The sequence below is a fragment of the Pectinophora gossypiella genome, chromosome 5, assembly GCF_024362695.1.
Source record: "Pectinophora gossypiella chromosome 5, ilPecGoss1.1, whole genome shotgun sequence".
In the NCBI taxonomy this organism is placed as follows: Eukaryota; Metazoa; Arthropoda; class Insecta; order Lepidoptera; family Gelechiidae; genus Pectinophora; species Pectinophora gossypiella.
Window position 1 is genome coordinate 13671841 of NC_065408.1, and position 13309 is coordinate 13685149.

At 36.1% G+C, this 13309-nt stretch overlaps 1 protein-coding gene across 4 annotated transcripts in view; it reads right to left on the reverse strand.

The window, feature by feature from the left end:
- The window catches only part of LOC126367013 (ATP-binding cassette sub-family G member 8), an 83658-nt gene extending 71218 nt beyond the window's left edge, over window positions 1-12440 (reverse strand). For all 4 annotated transcript variants that reach the window (XM_050010370.1, XM_050010368.1, XM_050010369.1 and 1 more), the window contains exon 1: window positions 12203-12440. The gene's annotated coding sequence lies outside the window, so the exon portion shown is untranslated. The remainder of the gene's footprint in view (window positions 1-12202) is intronic.
- Window positions 12441-13309: the final 869 nt, after the last annotated feature.

Genomic DNA, 13309 nt, shown 5'->3' on the forward strand with positions numbered 1-13309 from the left:
ACGTAAATTTTACTTACACGAACGTTTGCGTATAACCCTACAGAATTAGGTTGACAGCACGCATCAAACGGATTCCGTAAGTTATTATAAGTTTTTTTAGTAAAAAAGTAAGTTCCTCAGTCTTCCTAATCAGGCCAATGACTTCAACCCATGGTTGCATGTCATGGAATTAGTCAGCGTGACAGTAATCTGCGGGACACGACGGTAAGTCACGACATTCCATGTTGTATGACACCAATACATCACTTGTTACTTCACCTCCCTTCATTAGGAGTGACTAAATGGAAGAAGAAAAAGAATGGTGTCTTTAATATGTGTAACCTGTGGTAAACTACAAAGTAAAGAAAAAAATCTTAATTCAATTCAAATTCCTTTATTCCGTAAATAATATACATTGTGTTGGAAGTCTTACAAAATAAATTACAATTTAGGAATCACAACTGTAGGGATATAAATGTCAACTTAAAAATATCATAGTAATGCGAGATTATTACAGAAATCAGAAATCATTTATTCGCTTAAGGGGTAAAAGAGATTTTATGTGAACGAAGTTGCAAGCAAAAGTTGGTATTTAATAAATCTTTATCTATAACACATAACATAAGCTCAAAACTATATCCCAATAGGGTAGTCAGACGTCCATTCATTGCAAGATGAACTAAGTACCCACACCTCACAGAGCTTTCTGTCCGTTTCTGTCCTTCTTTTCATTATTTATTGACAAAAAAGGTTTGGTGAGTCATTGCCTACTCCAGCTGTAGGTAACAATGGCCGTTTCAACACAAAAAAAACTAAGCAATACTTAAATATTTTTAACAAAATAACACACGTAGGCTGTATGCGTTTTTCAATACATAAATCACATAAATTATGCATTAGCCGTAAGTTGCGTAGACGCATGGCAAATTGCAAACCGCAGGCTATGCCGCGAGTTTTACTTTAAGTCATGACGTCATAATGACGTAACGACGTGCTTAAGTCATGGTAATTTTGTAACGAATAAAAGAAAAGCTAAGATCCTGAGAATGTAGCAGCGGACCGTAATAATTGATGTATAATATAATATGATTTATCGTATGGGTTGTGAGGTGAATTATCAACCTCATCAACTCTCGAGGGTTAAGAAGCAATTTATCTAAAAAAGCAATATTGCAATTTTACATTTGCGCATATAAAAGTAAGTGTGCAATCCAAACAAATATCAAATGGCACGCTTTTTTAGATGAATTGCTTTGATTTGATCTTTCAACCCTCTGGTCTTCGCAGTACGTCACAATGTTATCGACATACTTAATCATGTCGCGGACTGCATTAAAAAACTAATCGCGTTAAATATAACCGGCTAACTATGAAATTATACTAAGTAAGTACCTGCTTATTTGAATCCTAATGTTAAGTAAATAGTAAAGAGGATTATATAATAGCGTTGTGACTAGACGATTGGAAGTAGGCAAAAGCACCATGATCCTCACCATAGTATAAAAATATTAACTTGTTAAGACGCTTCGAGTAATATATGTCTAAAATCTGTTTAAAAAGAATTTGTCAATCTGGAAGTTTTAATTCATTAATCGTCCTTTGATAAGTACCTTTGTTTGTGCAAGGTACCTGCGAATGGGTATTTTTTATCTACTTTTTTATCAACTAAAGTAATCGTTGTCTTGTCATGTGCGATAGCCGGAAGTCTAAAAGACAATGCCAAAACGTAGAGTTCATCGCACTGCGATTAACGCGGTACAGTTATTACGACCGAACCCAATTCTAAAGTGTGAAATATTCTTACAACTTCGCCGTATTATGTATATTTTTAGATATTTTTTTTTATTTGCCTCCGTGGTCTAGTGGTTCGAGCGTCAGACTTACGATCTGAAGGTCCGGGTTCGATTCCCGATGGGGAAATTGACGATATCACTTTGTGAGATTGTCCTTTTCAGGCTTTTCAGGTTTGAATGATTATCTGAAAAAAGTAAGATGATTCCGTGCTTCGGAGGGCACGTTAAGCCGTTGGTCCGGTACTATTATCCGTAAAAACACCTGCACCAACCCGCAGTGGAGTAGCGTGGTGTAGTATGCTCAATACCTTCTCCCGTTGATTGAGGGGAGGCCTGTGCCCAGCAGTGGGGCGTATATAGGCTGTTTATGTTATGTTGCCTCTAACGGAATTTATTCTTTAGCTGGGGCAATGGGAAAAGCGCCTTCTATTATATTGTTTTTGAGGAACATAGCCAGAAAAGTCTCTCATTAAAACTCAGTCAGCTTGGATAAAAGGTCATTTAAAGGTTAGGAAAATCCTACATACTCTGCGGAAACATCAGGTGGGTTAAAAAGGCCACATTGAAGCAATGCTATTTAATATTTGTTTGCATTGCGCATTTACTTTTATGCATAATAATATAAAAGTGCGATTGATTGCTCTGATGTGGCCTTTTAAACCCCCCTAATGTTTTCGCAGAGTATGTAGGATTTTCCTAATAAAAATTTCAGCCATTGGGCAGTGGTGAGGAAACCTAGATCTCCCGTGGGTTTTGTATCACCTGTAGGCGATGGGTTGAAGAGGAACTCGCCAAAGCACTTCACCATCCACAAGACAGAAAAATAGGAATAGGTAGCTTAAACATTTCTTTTGAACCTAAGTACAAGACGTATTTTCTACGAAACAATTCGCAGTTTTTACTACACAATGCACATATTACGTAACCTGCGTTTATTGCGTCTTTTATGGTCGGCATGGCTTTTTTACTATAAATAACACACACAAAGTCTGTTTCTTATTCAGGTATTTCACTGGTTCAAAGATAAATTATAAAATGCCAATTTAGAAATAGAAGAGAAACCAGTGCAAGATGTTCAAAAATCAGTGTACTTAATTTTTCTTTTTAAAATTGTTTTCGAATTTTAAAAACGAATTAAGTATGTAACAACGATGATTGGCTAAATGCGAAGGCGAAGCCATTCAAGAAAAAAAAACAACGACTACAACTTCGACAGCTTTTGTTGATGACGTCACGTTACAGTATTGCCAACACAAAATATTCATTTTGACTAGTTGTCAAATAGGCTATTCAACTAATAAAGTAATATTGCAATTTGATATTTGATGATTTGACATAAATTGCTTCATGGGCCTTTTTAGACCCCCGAAGGTATTCTATGATTTTTTGACTCCCAGTCTAACAAAAAGTTGTAATTTGTATAGGTATAAACTAACAGACTGGCAAATAAACAGGGAGATATGTATGTATGCATAAAAAAGAATGAAAACTACACTATAATCGCATGATTTCTATAGAAAAAAACAGTTACCAAGCGTAATCGAGTAAGCTTTTTAATTTATCGCCACGTAAGTCTGACGGATTGGTCACTGAACAGACATAGGCTCAACCAAGTGGAACGTTCAGCGAATCCATAGCTAAGTAGAGCTGTGTTCAATGGCGAAACATTAATTAGAAAATTGTTAAACAGGCCAGTAGGAATGTGTACTTTGATGAGGTTGTGTGATGCTCAAAGCAACTTCATCGCTCTCCGTTCGTCGATGAACCGTCCACGACGAACTCTTCTCTATGTTTTTAGACGACCTCCGTGGTCCAGTGGTTGAGCATTGGGCTCACAATCCGGAGGTCCTGGGTTCGATTCCCGGTGGGGACATATCGCAAAAACTACTTTGTGGTCCCTACTTTGGTTAGGACATTACAGGCTCATCACCTGATTGTTCGAAAGTAAGATGATCCGTGCTTCGGAAGGCACGTTAAGCCGTTGGTCCCGGTTACTATTTACTGATGTAAGTAAGCAAGTAGTCGTTACATGAGCCATGTCAAGGGCCTTTGGCGGCTCAATAGTAACCCTGACACCAGGGTTGATAAGGTTGATGTGAAGTACCAACCCACACGATAGAAGAAGATATTTTTTTTTTAATTAAACTATACGAAACAAAGGCCTAAGTAATAGGCCTTTTAGAGAAGATGCTGCTTAAACCGCCGCCGAGTGAATGAATGAATATTCCTGGCGAATCTAATAGGTATCTCGTTGACATGCAATTCGTTCGAAATGCGCTCTCAACTTAATACTGTCGGGTTATTGGTCAATGTATATTTTGAGAGGGTTGTTTAAACTTTTGCCTAAGATTTATATAATAAACTAGCGACCCGCCTTGGTTTCGCTCGTGTGCAATGCTGAGGAAAAAATGAAATTATTTATGACATCACATTAAAAACCTCAAAAATAACAGTATTTCTCCACTATTTAATGGATGTTATTATACATATAAACCTTCCTCTTGAATCACTCTATCTATTAAAAAACCGCATCAAAATTCGTTGTGTAGTTTAAAGATTTAAGCGTACATAGGGATATAGGGACAGAAAAAGCGACTTTGTTTTATACTTTGTAGTGATACGGAATCGGCATCATACTTAGCCTAAAATAAATTTAGGATGTACGTATTGTACGTACCTGATGTAGTCAATGTCTTTAAATAAGTGTAGTGTGGCTCATGTTTACCCAATGTAGTCATCCTGTTGTTTAAGACTGTGTAACTGTCCTCAATTGCACTATGATAATCTGCAGTAAATATTACATTTAAGCTAATAATCTTGACAAACATTACCATATACCTATCGTGAAATATAAGCAACACGTCATGTGCCTAATGGGGGACTTTCCAGTTCCCAAAAACAATAATAGATGGCGTTGTACAGATTTAACGTGATATCTAATTATCTATTTTGTCATTAATAAAGTTATAATAATAATAATAAAGTTATTTATTTAGGTAAAAACCCATCAACCACGTTAAATAAAATAAAATAAAATAAAAAAATACAATACAAATAATAAAAATAAAACGTCATTATAGAATTGGTCATTGCTCGGGTACATAATTATTTAAAAATATTATATAAAAATAATAGTCGATTGATATTTAGATCAGATAATTATTTTCTACTACTCAGTCCGTGTGTATTTTGACTTTTTAGAAATTTGTTTTTTATTTATTAGATAAATATTAAGTATAAAAAGATAATACTATTTTAAATATGACCTGTGCCCATACTCTAAGAAAGAGAGAATATATACGGTATTAAACGAACTAAGGTGAGTTTTATGATACTATCAAGTTAGAAATGACACAATCCCTATGTCGGTTTTTACGACATGCTCGGCTAGACAAACAATTGAACGCGTTCTATATTTTTTATTCGCTGGGAGCACAGAATAAAAGCAACGGCAAATGTGATTTTAGTTTTAGGTATTTTATTGTATACAATACGTTTAGTTTATTCTTCACGCTCCGAAGGTGAAGCAGCTAGATTAAAAGGTTCTTTTTTTAAATAAATTCTCGGGCAAACAGACCGTAAGTTTTGGCCCAAAAGTGTCGGAATTATAAATTGTAAAGAGCATTCTTCCAAGGTCACTCACTCTTTATACTTTCTTAATTATTTCTATGGAATGGTCCTTTTCCTAGTTAGAAATCCTCTAACAACGACGCTCACCACACGAGTAGGTATTTTGAAAGAAAGATATGTTTTTTCAAGGTGTCTACAAGAAAAGCAATGTTCTTTATAGAATTAAATATTATCAGCAGTATTTGAATATTCTCCTTACCTACCTCGTAATTATCATCACCTCCCTAGCGAGGTATCCCATTTTTCACACTAACCTAACCTGAAGACACTTTGTATTTAAGTGTATGCTGTTGAATTATTCCGGCCTGGTGTTTTCGTATCAGTAAGTAAGTAAGTACTACAGAATTCATAATTATAGTACCTATCTACGTATTACTGTAAACTTGGGGTTTTTTTCTCCAAACTTAGAATAGGTTAAGACTCAAACTCACAGGAGGCCGTGGAACTTATAAGAGAGGATGATCCGCTCTCGGTTCCGATCCGCCGGAGAAGTACTGGGCGAAGTCGGGCGTATTCTCACCTACTTCAATCCTAGGACAGGCCATCGTATGGAGAATCGGGAGTTTCGTCGTTCGAACAAGAGCCTCCCTGAAAGAAGCGGCGATTGTGTTCCTCGCAAACCACTTAAGGACTGAAATGTGATCAGGCACTTATAATATCAGGGCAGAGTCCAGAAACGGACGACCACCGACAGGCACTCGGAGGATTTCTTACGCGTTCCCGTGTCCCGCCAATAAGTTAGTTTCCAACTAGTCAAATCAATTACTTTTTACTAAACGCCAAAACACGAAATTACTATGGAATTTGTATGAAAAAGCACTCTGTGACGTCATAGAAAAAGTGATAAAATAACGAACTGTAGCGTGTGACCTCCATGTATATAATGAGCTCCCTCTAAGGAGTAACCGCGGCAACCCGCCTAGGCGTTTCTCGCCATAAATTTGTAAATGCGATAGATGGCGCACGTCGGGCGAGCGGGGGTTGGCTCACTAGGTACGCGTATTGTTATTACAAGTTACGCCTCCCTCGCGCCCCGCATGCGCCCTTCTACGTCCCGCCAGTGGGCTCGGGACCTTTGACCATATAGGATGTGTTAATGTGTACTGTGCGTTTTAAGTCGAACTGTGTGTTACATTGTAGTTTTTTCTGTGCCGTTAATTAATATTAAAAGTAGTTCAAGAAGGAACAAGGCCTTTTACTGCTCACGCCCGCTACAGAACGATTTTCTTGATTAAAATTCATAAATAAGTTAGATAGAAAAAAGAAAACGTTTTTCGTTAGTTTTAGATCTGTCTTTATTTAATAATCAGAATTTCATAATTTATCTTGAAACCTAGTACACGACCCAATTGGTGCAGGCAGGAACACCGTTGGGTTTCACTGGGTATACCGGGTGTTACCGCGCGGGGAGGCACATAACCACATCGTCTCCCCGGGAGGCATGGTATGCGTAACGCATTACCCAAATTTAAAAAAAAGTTAATATTCAAACTAAGAAAAATGCCTTTTTGATAATGAGGTAAAATAAGTCAAAACAGTTTCTTCCAAACAATCAAATGGCTCGAACAAATTGGCCTTTCTGGATACTTTAATACCTATCAGCGGGTTTCGTGTCGTAACTCGTAACATAATTCATGTCCATGATGGTCGTTATTAGGTATTATAATTTAGCGTGTTTTAGTAACATTGATAAATGTTTCGTTTATGCCTTCATGCACATTCCGCTGAACATCCGACTTGTGTATGGTTTATCTACCGCCTGCTATCTACCTAGAAGGAAGTTTGTAATGCTTTGTATACAAAACATTTATGTTCTTCAAGTTAGAATGCCCAGTGTTTTTAGAAATTGCCGTGGTGTTCTTTACTGAGAGTAGTAAATTCAGATTGCGCTTTCCATTGGAAGAAATAATAGTATATTTACAAATAAAATAAAAGTATATTATCCTGGAGCATAATTTTCTTTCAATTTATTTCCATTTTATTTTTAGCCTGAGTCTTCATTATTTTATTTTTATCTACTTACTTATATCTAACGTAATTTATGACGAAAATAAACATCTAATTTTGTTCTTCAGTTAAGTGGCTATGTAAATTACCGGCTGGCTATCTGACCTAAAGTTTTTTGTAGCGTTTTTCAAGTAGAGCCTTTAACGAGTTAAAACAAAGTGAGTGAACTGGTGAGTCATGCAAACCCGGTCGCACTCCAAACGGCGCCTGTCCGCCAACGAAAAGAAACCACTCGATCGCAAAATGTTATAAGCACCACGGGGTATTTTATTTTAAGTAGCACTTTGCAAGCACTAGTATTTTATTTTAAGTATTTTAAAGCCTAACTTGTTGATAGGACATTCCTGTCTACTTTGTAGACTTTACTTTGACTACATATACGAGTAGAATTTACCCTATGTAAGTATCCATATGTATGAGTATATTAGGGCAGAAGGCCTTTGGAGTCACGTCAGGGGCCTTTGGTGGGTCAATCATAACCCGAACACCAGGGTTGATGAGGCTGGTATTCCAGCTTACAACCCACACGATAAGAAGAAGGGCAGAAGGCAACAGGGAAACCACTGACTTATTTTCCCTAAAAACCATGGAGAGGAATGCTACACCGACAAGAGCGTGGCTCTTAAATTAGTGATGATGATGGGTATGTATATACATACATACATAAACTCACGCCTATTTCCCACCGGGGTAAGCAGAGACTATGGAATTCCATTTGCTTCGATTCTGACACACTTCTCTTGCTTCCACCACATTCATCAATCGCTTCATACACGCAAGCCGGTTCAGAGTAGATCGTATTAAACCTTTTATGGGTATGTATCTCCGTTAATTAGTTTTCTTCATCAGCTGTTTTAGTTTCGTACACAAGTATTAAGTTTATTCGTTTCAGACTTTCTGGTCAAGGAAGGACAGAAAGCATCCTGTATTCAAATATGTTGATCGTCGACCTTTCCGTTAACGGACAGAAGGTGAGTGAGGCATAGCATATGATTATAATATGAGTAGGTAGGTAGGTATATGTGAGAAACCTGCATAGTGACTCATTGTGAGGAATGCAGGGAAGATGAGGAAAATCTGCGTATTATTATACATCTATAATGAAAGATTCTAGATGCATCTTATTGTACCTACAAACACGGAATCAGACGGAAAAAATATCTTACATACATAAACTGTAAATGTCATGTTTTGTAAATTTGTGTGCAATAAAGTGTTTTATTATTATTATTATAAACTCACGCCCATAATCCCTAACAGGGTGGGGAGAGCCACAAGTAATCACGCCGCGGCATAAGCTGAGTGAGGACCTTTTATACGGGACACCATCCACTACACATGGGTAAGCCGACATGACGTCACATTTTAATTTAGGCATAAGTTTCTATGTTCGTTCTCCATGTTCTATATAAGCTGCGTTGTCGGGACTCTTTGAGGGAGCTGTTTAAAGAAATAAATATACTGACGGTCGCAAGTCAATATATATATGAAAACATTGGTGCTAATTCCTGTAAATACCATCTAATTTTATTTTAAGTTATATCTGTCATTTTCTTATCCGCCGAAAAGGAAAGGGACGGGTAATCGACAAGCATAAAATTTATGGAACACACGTCAATTTTAAGCACAAATCTAAACCAACCGTCTAAAAATTTTACATCAGTCAATAACCTGACACGTTCATTTACTCATTCTTCCTAAAATTAAGAGCTGTGAATCATCCGTCCCTTTCCTTTTCGACGGATATGAAAATGACGGATATAACTTAAAATAAAATTAGGCGGTGTCTGCAGGAATCGGGGCCATTATGTATGTACGTAAAAACTTATCTCTCCTTCCGAGAAACTGTGAAAGGCATACTTACAATACAAGAAATAAACATAAAATTGCTATTCAAAATTCTAGATTAAGTAAATTAAATTCATCTTTTTTGGGGTTATGTATACGTTTTTACAATAAAATACCAGATAATATTTTAAATTTGTCAGAAAATAAATTTAAAGCTCACGTGAAGCTTACTTTATGTAAAAAAGCTTATTATAAGATTAATGATTACCTAAATGATAAAAATGTCTGGTATTGAATGTGTTCCTCTAGTTATTAAATAACTTGTAATGTATATCCTCATTGGTTTTTAAAAGATGTGTTGCTGTTGCAGTTTCTTGTCATTTCTTCTCCTCAGCCATAACACCTTGCGAAATGACGTAAATTCAAAAATGTTACATTGACCTTCAACAAGTTTATCCATGATAATTACGTTGAATAAATGATTCTGATTTCTGATTTCTGAAAATATTTCACGTGTGCGTATTTATCTTTTGATGCGATGTCATTGTAATGTATCTATGTAATCCGTGTCTGTGGTGTCCAAAATAATAAATGTTTCTTTCTTTCTAATCAAAGACAACTTGCAACCACTTTTGATACGATGTCGTAAGCTGGATATGATGAACCTTATGGTGATAAGGGATCAGCCTATCGCACATAACATTTAGTCCATCATGTTAGAGGACACAATCCCTGTCGGAGTATGCGACATGCTCGGGAGACAAGCAGCTGAACGTGTTCTATGTTTTTTATTTGCAAAATTATATTAAATCAGTGGATTTGAATCATTAAGTAGCTGTGGCTGAATCCATTTGAATCTATTGAATTGTTTTATTCTATCCTAATATAATTCTATCGTTTTCTTTCCTTAAATAATATTTACTATGCAATTGGCGCATAACGAATTTTAATTCGGAGAAATACAATTTTGCACGCTTATGCCTTTTAACCTAATACGGCACGCTGATTTTAACTTTTTTAAACATTTTTCCTGTGAATCATTACAGCGCATAATTTTCAATACATAGATAGTTAACAATGTATTTTTTCATTTAGTAAACTGGGCCTCAAAAGACAAAGCGCCCGTATGTTTTCATCGTAGGTAACCTACCTATAATTTTTATAACTGTTTTATGGATACCCTACCCTCTCATTTTCTTTTATTTTATTTATTGGCTTACTTACAGTCATCTTACACAGTATTTTCTTAGGGTAACATCAACTGTCATCATCATCATCAGCCCATTAACGTCCCCACTGCTGGGGCACGGGCCTTCCCTATGGATGGGTAGGGAGATCGGGCCTTAAACCATCACGCGGGCCCAGTGCGGATTGATAGTTATTAACGACTGCTAATGCAGCCGGGACCAACGGCTTAACGTGCCTTCCGAAGCACGGAGGAGCTCGAGATGAAAACTTTTTTTTTGTGGTCACCCATCCAATGACCGGCCATCAACTGTATATAAAGCTAATTGTAGAGACAAATTACAATTAACACAGCATGCAAAATAATTAATAAGTAGGTATGTAGGTACAAAGTACATAACCGAATATAATATAAAGACACAGATAGGTTTTCTCTTAAACTAAAACTTAAACATTACAAAATATATTTCTAAATCTACGAATACTGTCGACATGTACAGTCATGAGCAATATCATGTACTCATTTTAGAACCCTGTCGCACTAACAAATGAGACTTACGGTTTAATTTGGAGTGCCTTACGCCAGCCAGATTTTGTCGAAAGTCACCGTTTTTTTAAAAGTAGATATTAGAAGTCCAGCTTCTTCAATTGTTGTGCTGATTTTTAAATTTGTATTGCTTATGGTTTTTTAGTTATTTGATAAAAACAGATCTGGCTGGCGTAACGTTACCGCAGCCAGATGTTTTGTTAATTAAAGGGTTTATTGAAATAAATTTTAGGTAGATAATTAGTATTCTGAACGAGGAAAATGTTGCCACAAAATTTTAATTTGTATCGTGTATGGTTTCGGAGATATTCAAACTGTTAAAAAAGTTAATGTGACATGGTTTCAAAGGGTATACATAAAGCTAAAGTGCTAAAGTGTTAATACTCGTAATGAATACTCGTACATTGACTACATCGCTGTGATTATTTTACCCACATTACATTTCATCAGGCTGGGTAGGTGAAACAAGGATTCCCGAAACTTCAAATTTAAGTTTCAGACGTTTCGATGTTTGACGTCAATTGGGATTTTTCAGGATTATAACGTAGATGAGCATACTGTTTGAGCATATAAAGGCTTTTTAACGATAATATTTTCTTTTGCCAAAAAGCATAGAGAAAAACGCATAGAGGACCTCCGCGAGCCAAAAAGCTTTTTATAAATGTCAGTTAGGTAGGGTAACCTATACCCACAACTAAGTTAAACCTAGTATGTTAGTCAATGGTTGATTTAACCGGCATTTAATTTGACCTTTGTTTAACGATGACCGTTCCGGTCAAGCGGTTGCACCTTAAACAATTCGCTGTTTAAGTTTTTTTTTGTTCTGGTTTGACTTACGTAGGCAGGTAGGTATTATTATAGTAACTAGGTACATATTGGTTTCGGCAGACAGCATGCACTACCTACTTGGATGGACAAATGATGAGCGCTGAAAGCTTCCAGTATATTTCAATTACAAATCAAGATATATTCCTGCTAATGTTATTAGATAAGTAGGTACCTATAACATAACATAGCAACACGCTTGAACCCCCCAAGGAGTAGGCATAGGCGAATTGTATGTTTAATATTATTACTTTTCTATAAAATTATGGTAACATATATAAGCAATACTTTTTATATCGCTAAGTAGCCCTGATACTGTATGGTATAGTTTTTAAACAAATGTTACCTAAATCTTTAGGCCAATTGAAACAGGCATACAATCCTATAAAAGTTGCCTAATACAAGCCTCTAACACCTACACAAACAAGTCGTTCCAGTGTCAACTTACTTGATAAAACACCGGCCAACGGGACTCCAATGAACACAGAACCAACACTATAAAACACCTCACACGAAATCGGGAATAAAACGTGCACTTAAAAACACCTAATCATTAATTCCATTGATTGTTTATTTTTAAATTTCGATTATTTTCGTTCGATTCGTTTATTTCGATTTGTAATTGGAATGTTTGTTTCGCGGCACTAGCGGACTTTACTGCGGCCGTGCAACGCTGAACTGATCAGTCAGTGACACTGCGCATGTCACATCTCCCTCTCTAACATCCTACAATCGTATTTGAGAGAGTGAGACAATATAATCGATGGAATGCCCGCGCGTAAAATTAGAGGGAGTTTGCAACTGTCTCGTGTTTAAGCCGGTACAAATAGTGTGTGAGATAAGGATGTAAAATAAAGGTAGCCTTTGGAGGTTCACGGTGAATATGTGTGGCAACGTCGCGTAGAAAATATGTGGAAAAATGAGGCTTTCGGCGATAAGGAGAAGTTTTTTGCGCTACATCGTTGTTACCAAAATATTTTTGTTGAGGTTTTGATTAAGAAAAATATAACAAAAATAAATTTATATTTAATTAAATACATTTTCTCTCTATCTCTCCCTATTCCTCTATTTCTCCCTATCCATCCATAGGGAAGGCCCGTGCCCCAGCAGTGGGGCCGTTAATAATGGGCTGATGATGATGATGGTGAAATTCATTTTCTAGATGCCAAAATTACTTATTAACTGTTTCCCTGTGATGTTTAAATAAATAAATCTATATTTATTGTTGTTCATACAAACTTACATTAAATTATGAATACAAATTTACGTCACTCGTTTATGTCTTTTGTTCCACGATTTTAATTTTTTTTTTGGTTAATTTTTCGATCTTTCAGGTTTAACATGATTAAGAAAAATAATTAAATATACCTACCTAATATACCTTCCTAGGTGCCAAATATATTTGTTTTTAATTTAATGGGATACCTTTAAGATTCCTGAGAATCTGAGGTATATTCATGTCACAATGTCCGGGACTGTAGGTATAGTCCAATTATAGATTTAAGAATACATAAATTATTAGAAGTATATACTTAAAAATAGTATATTGATATAG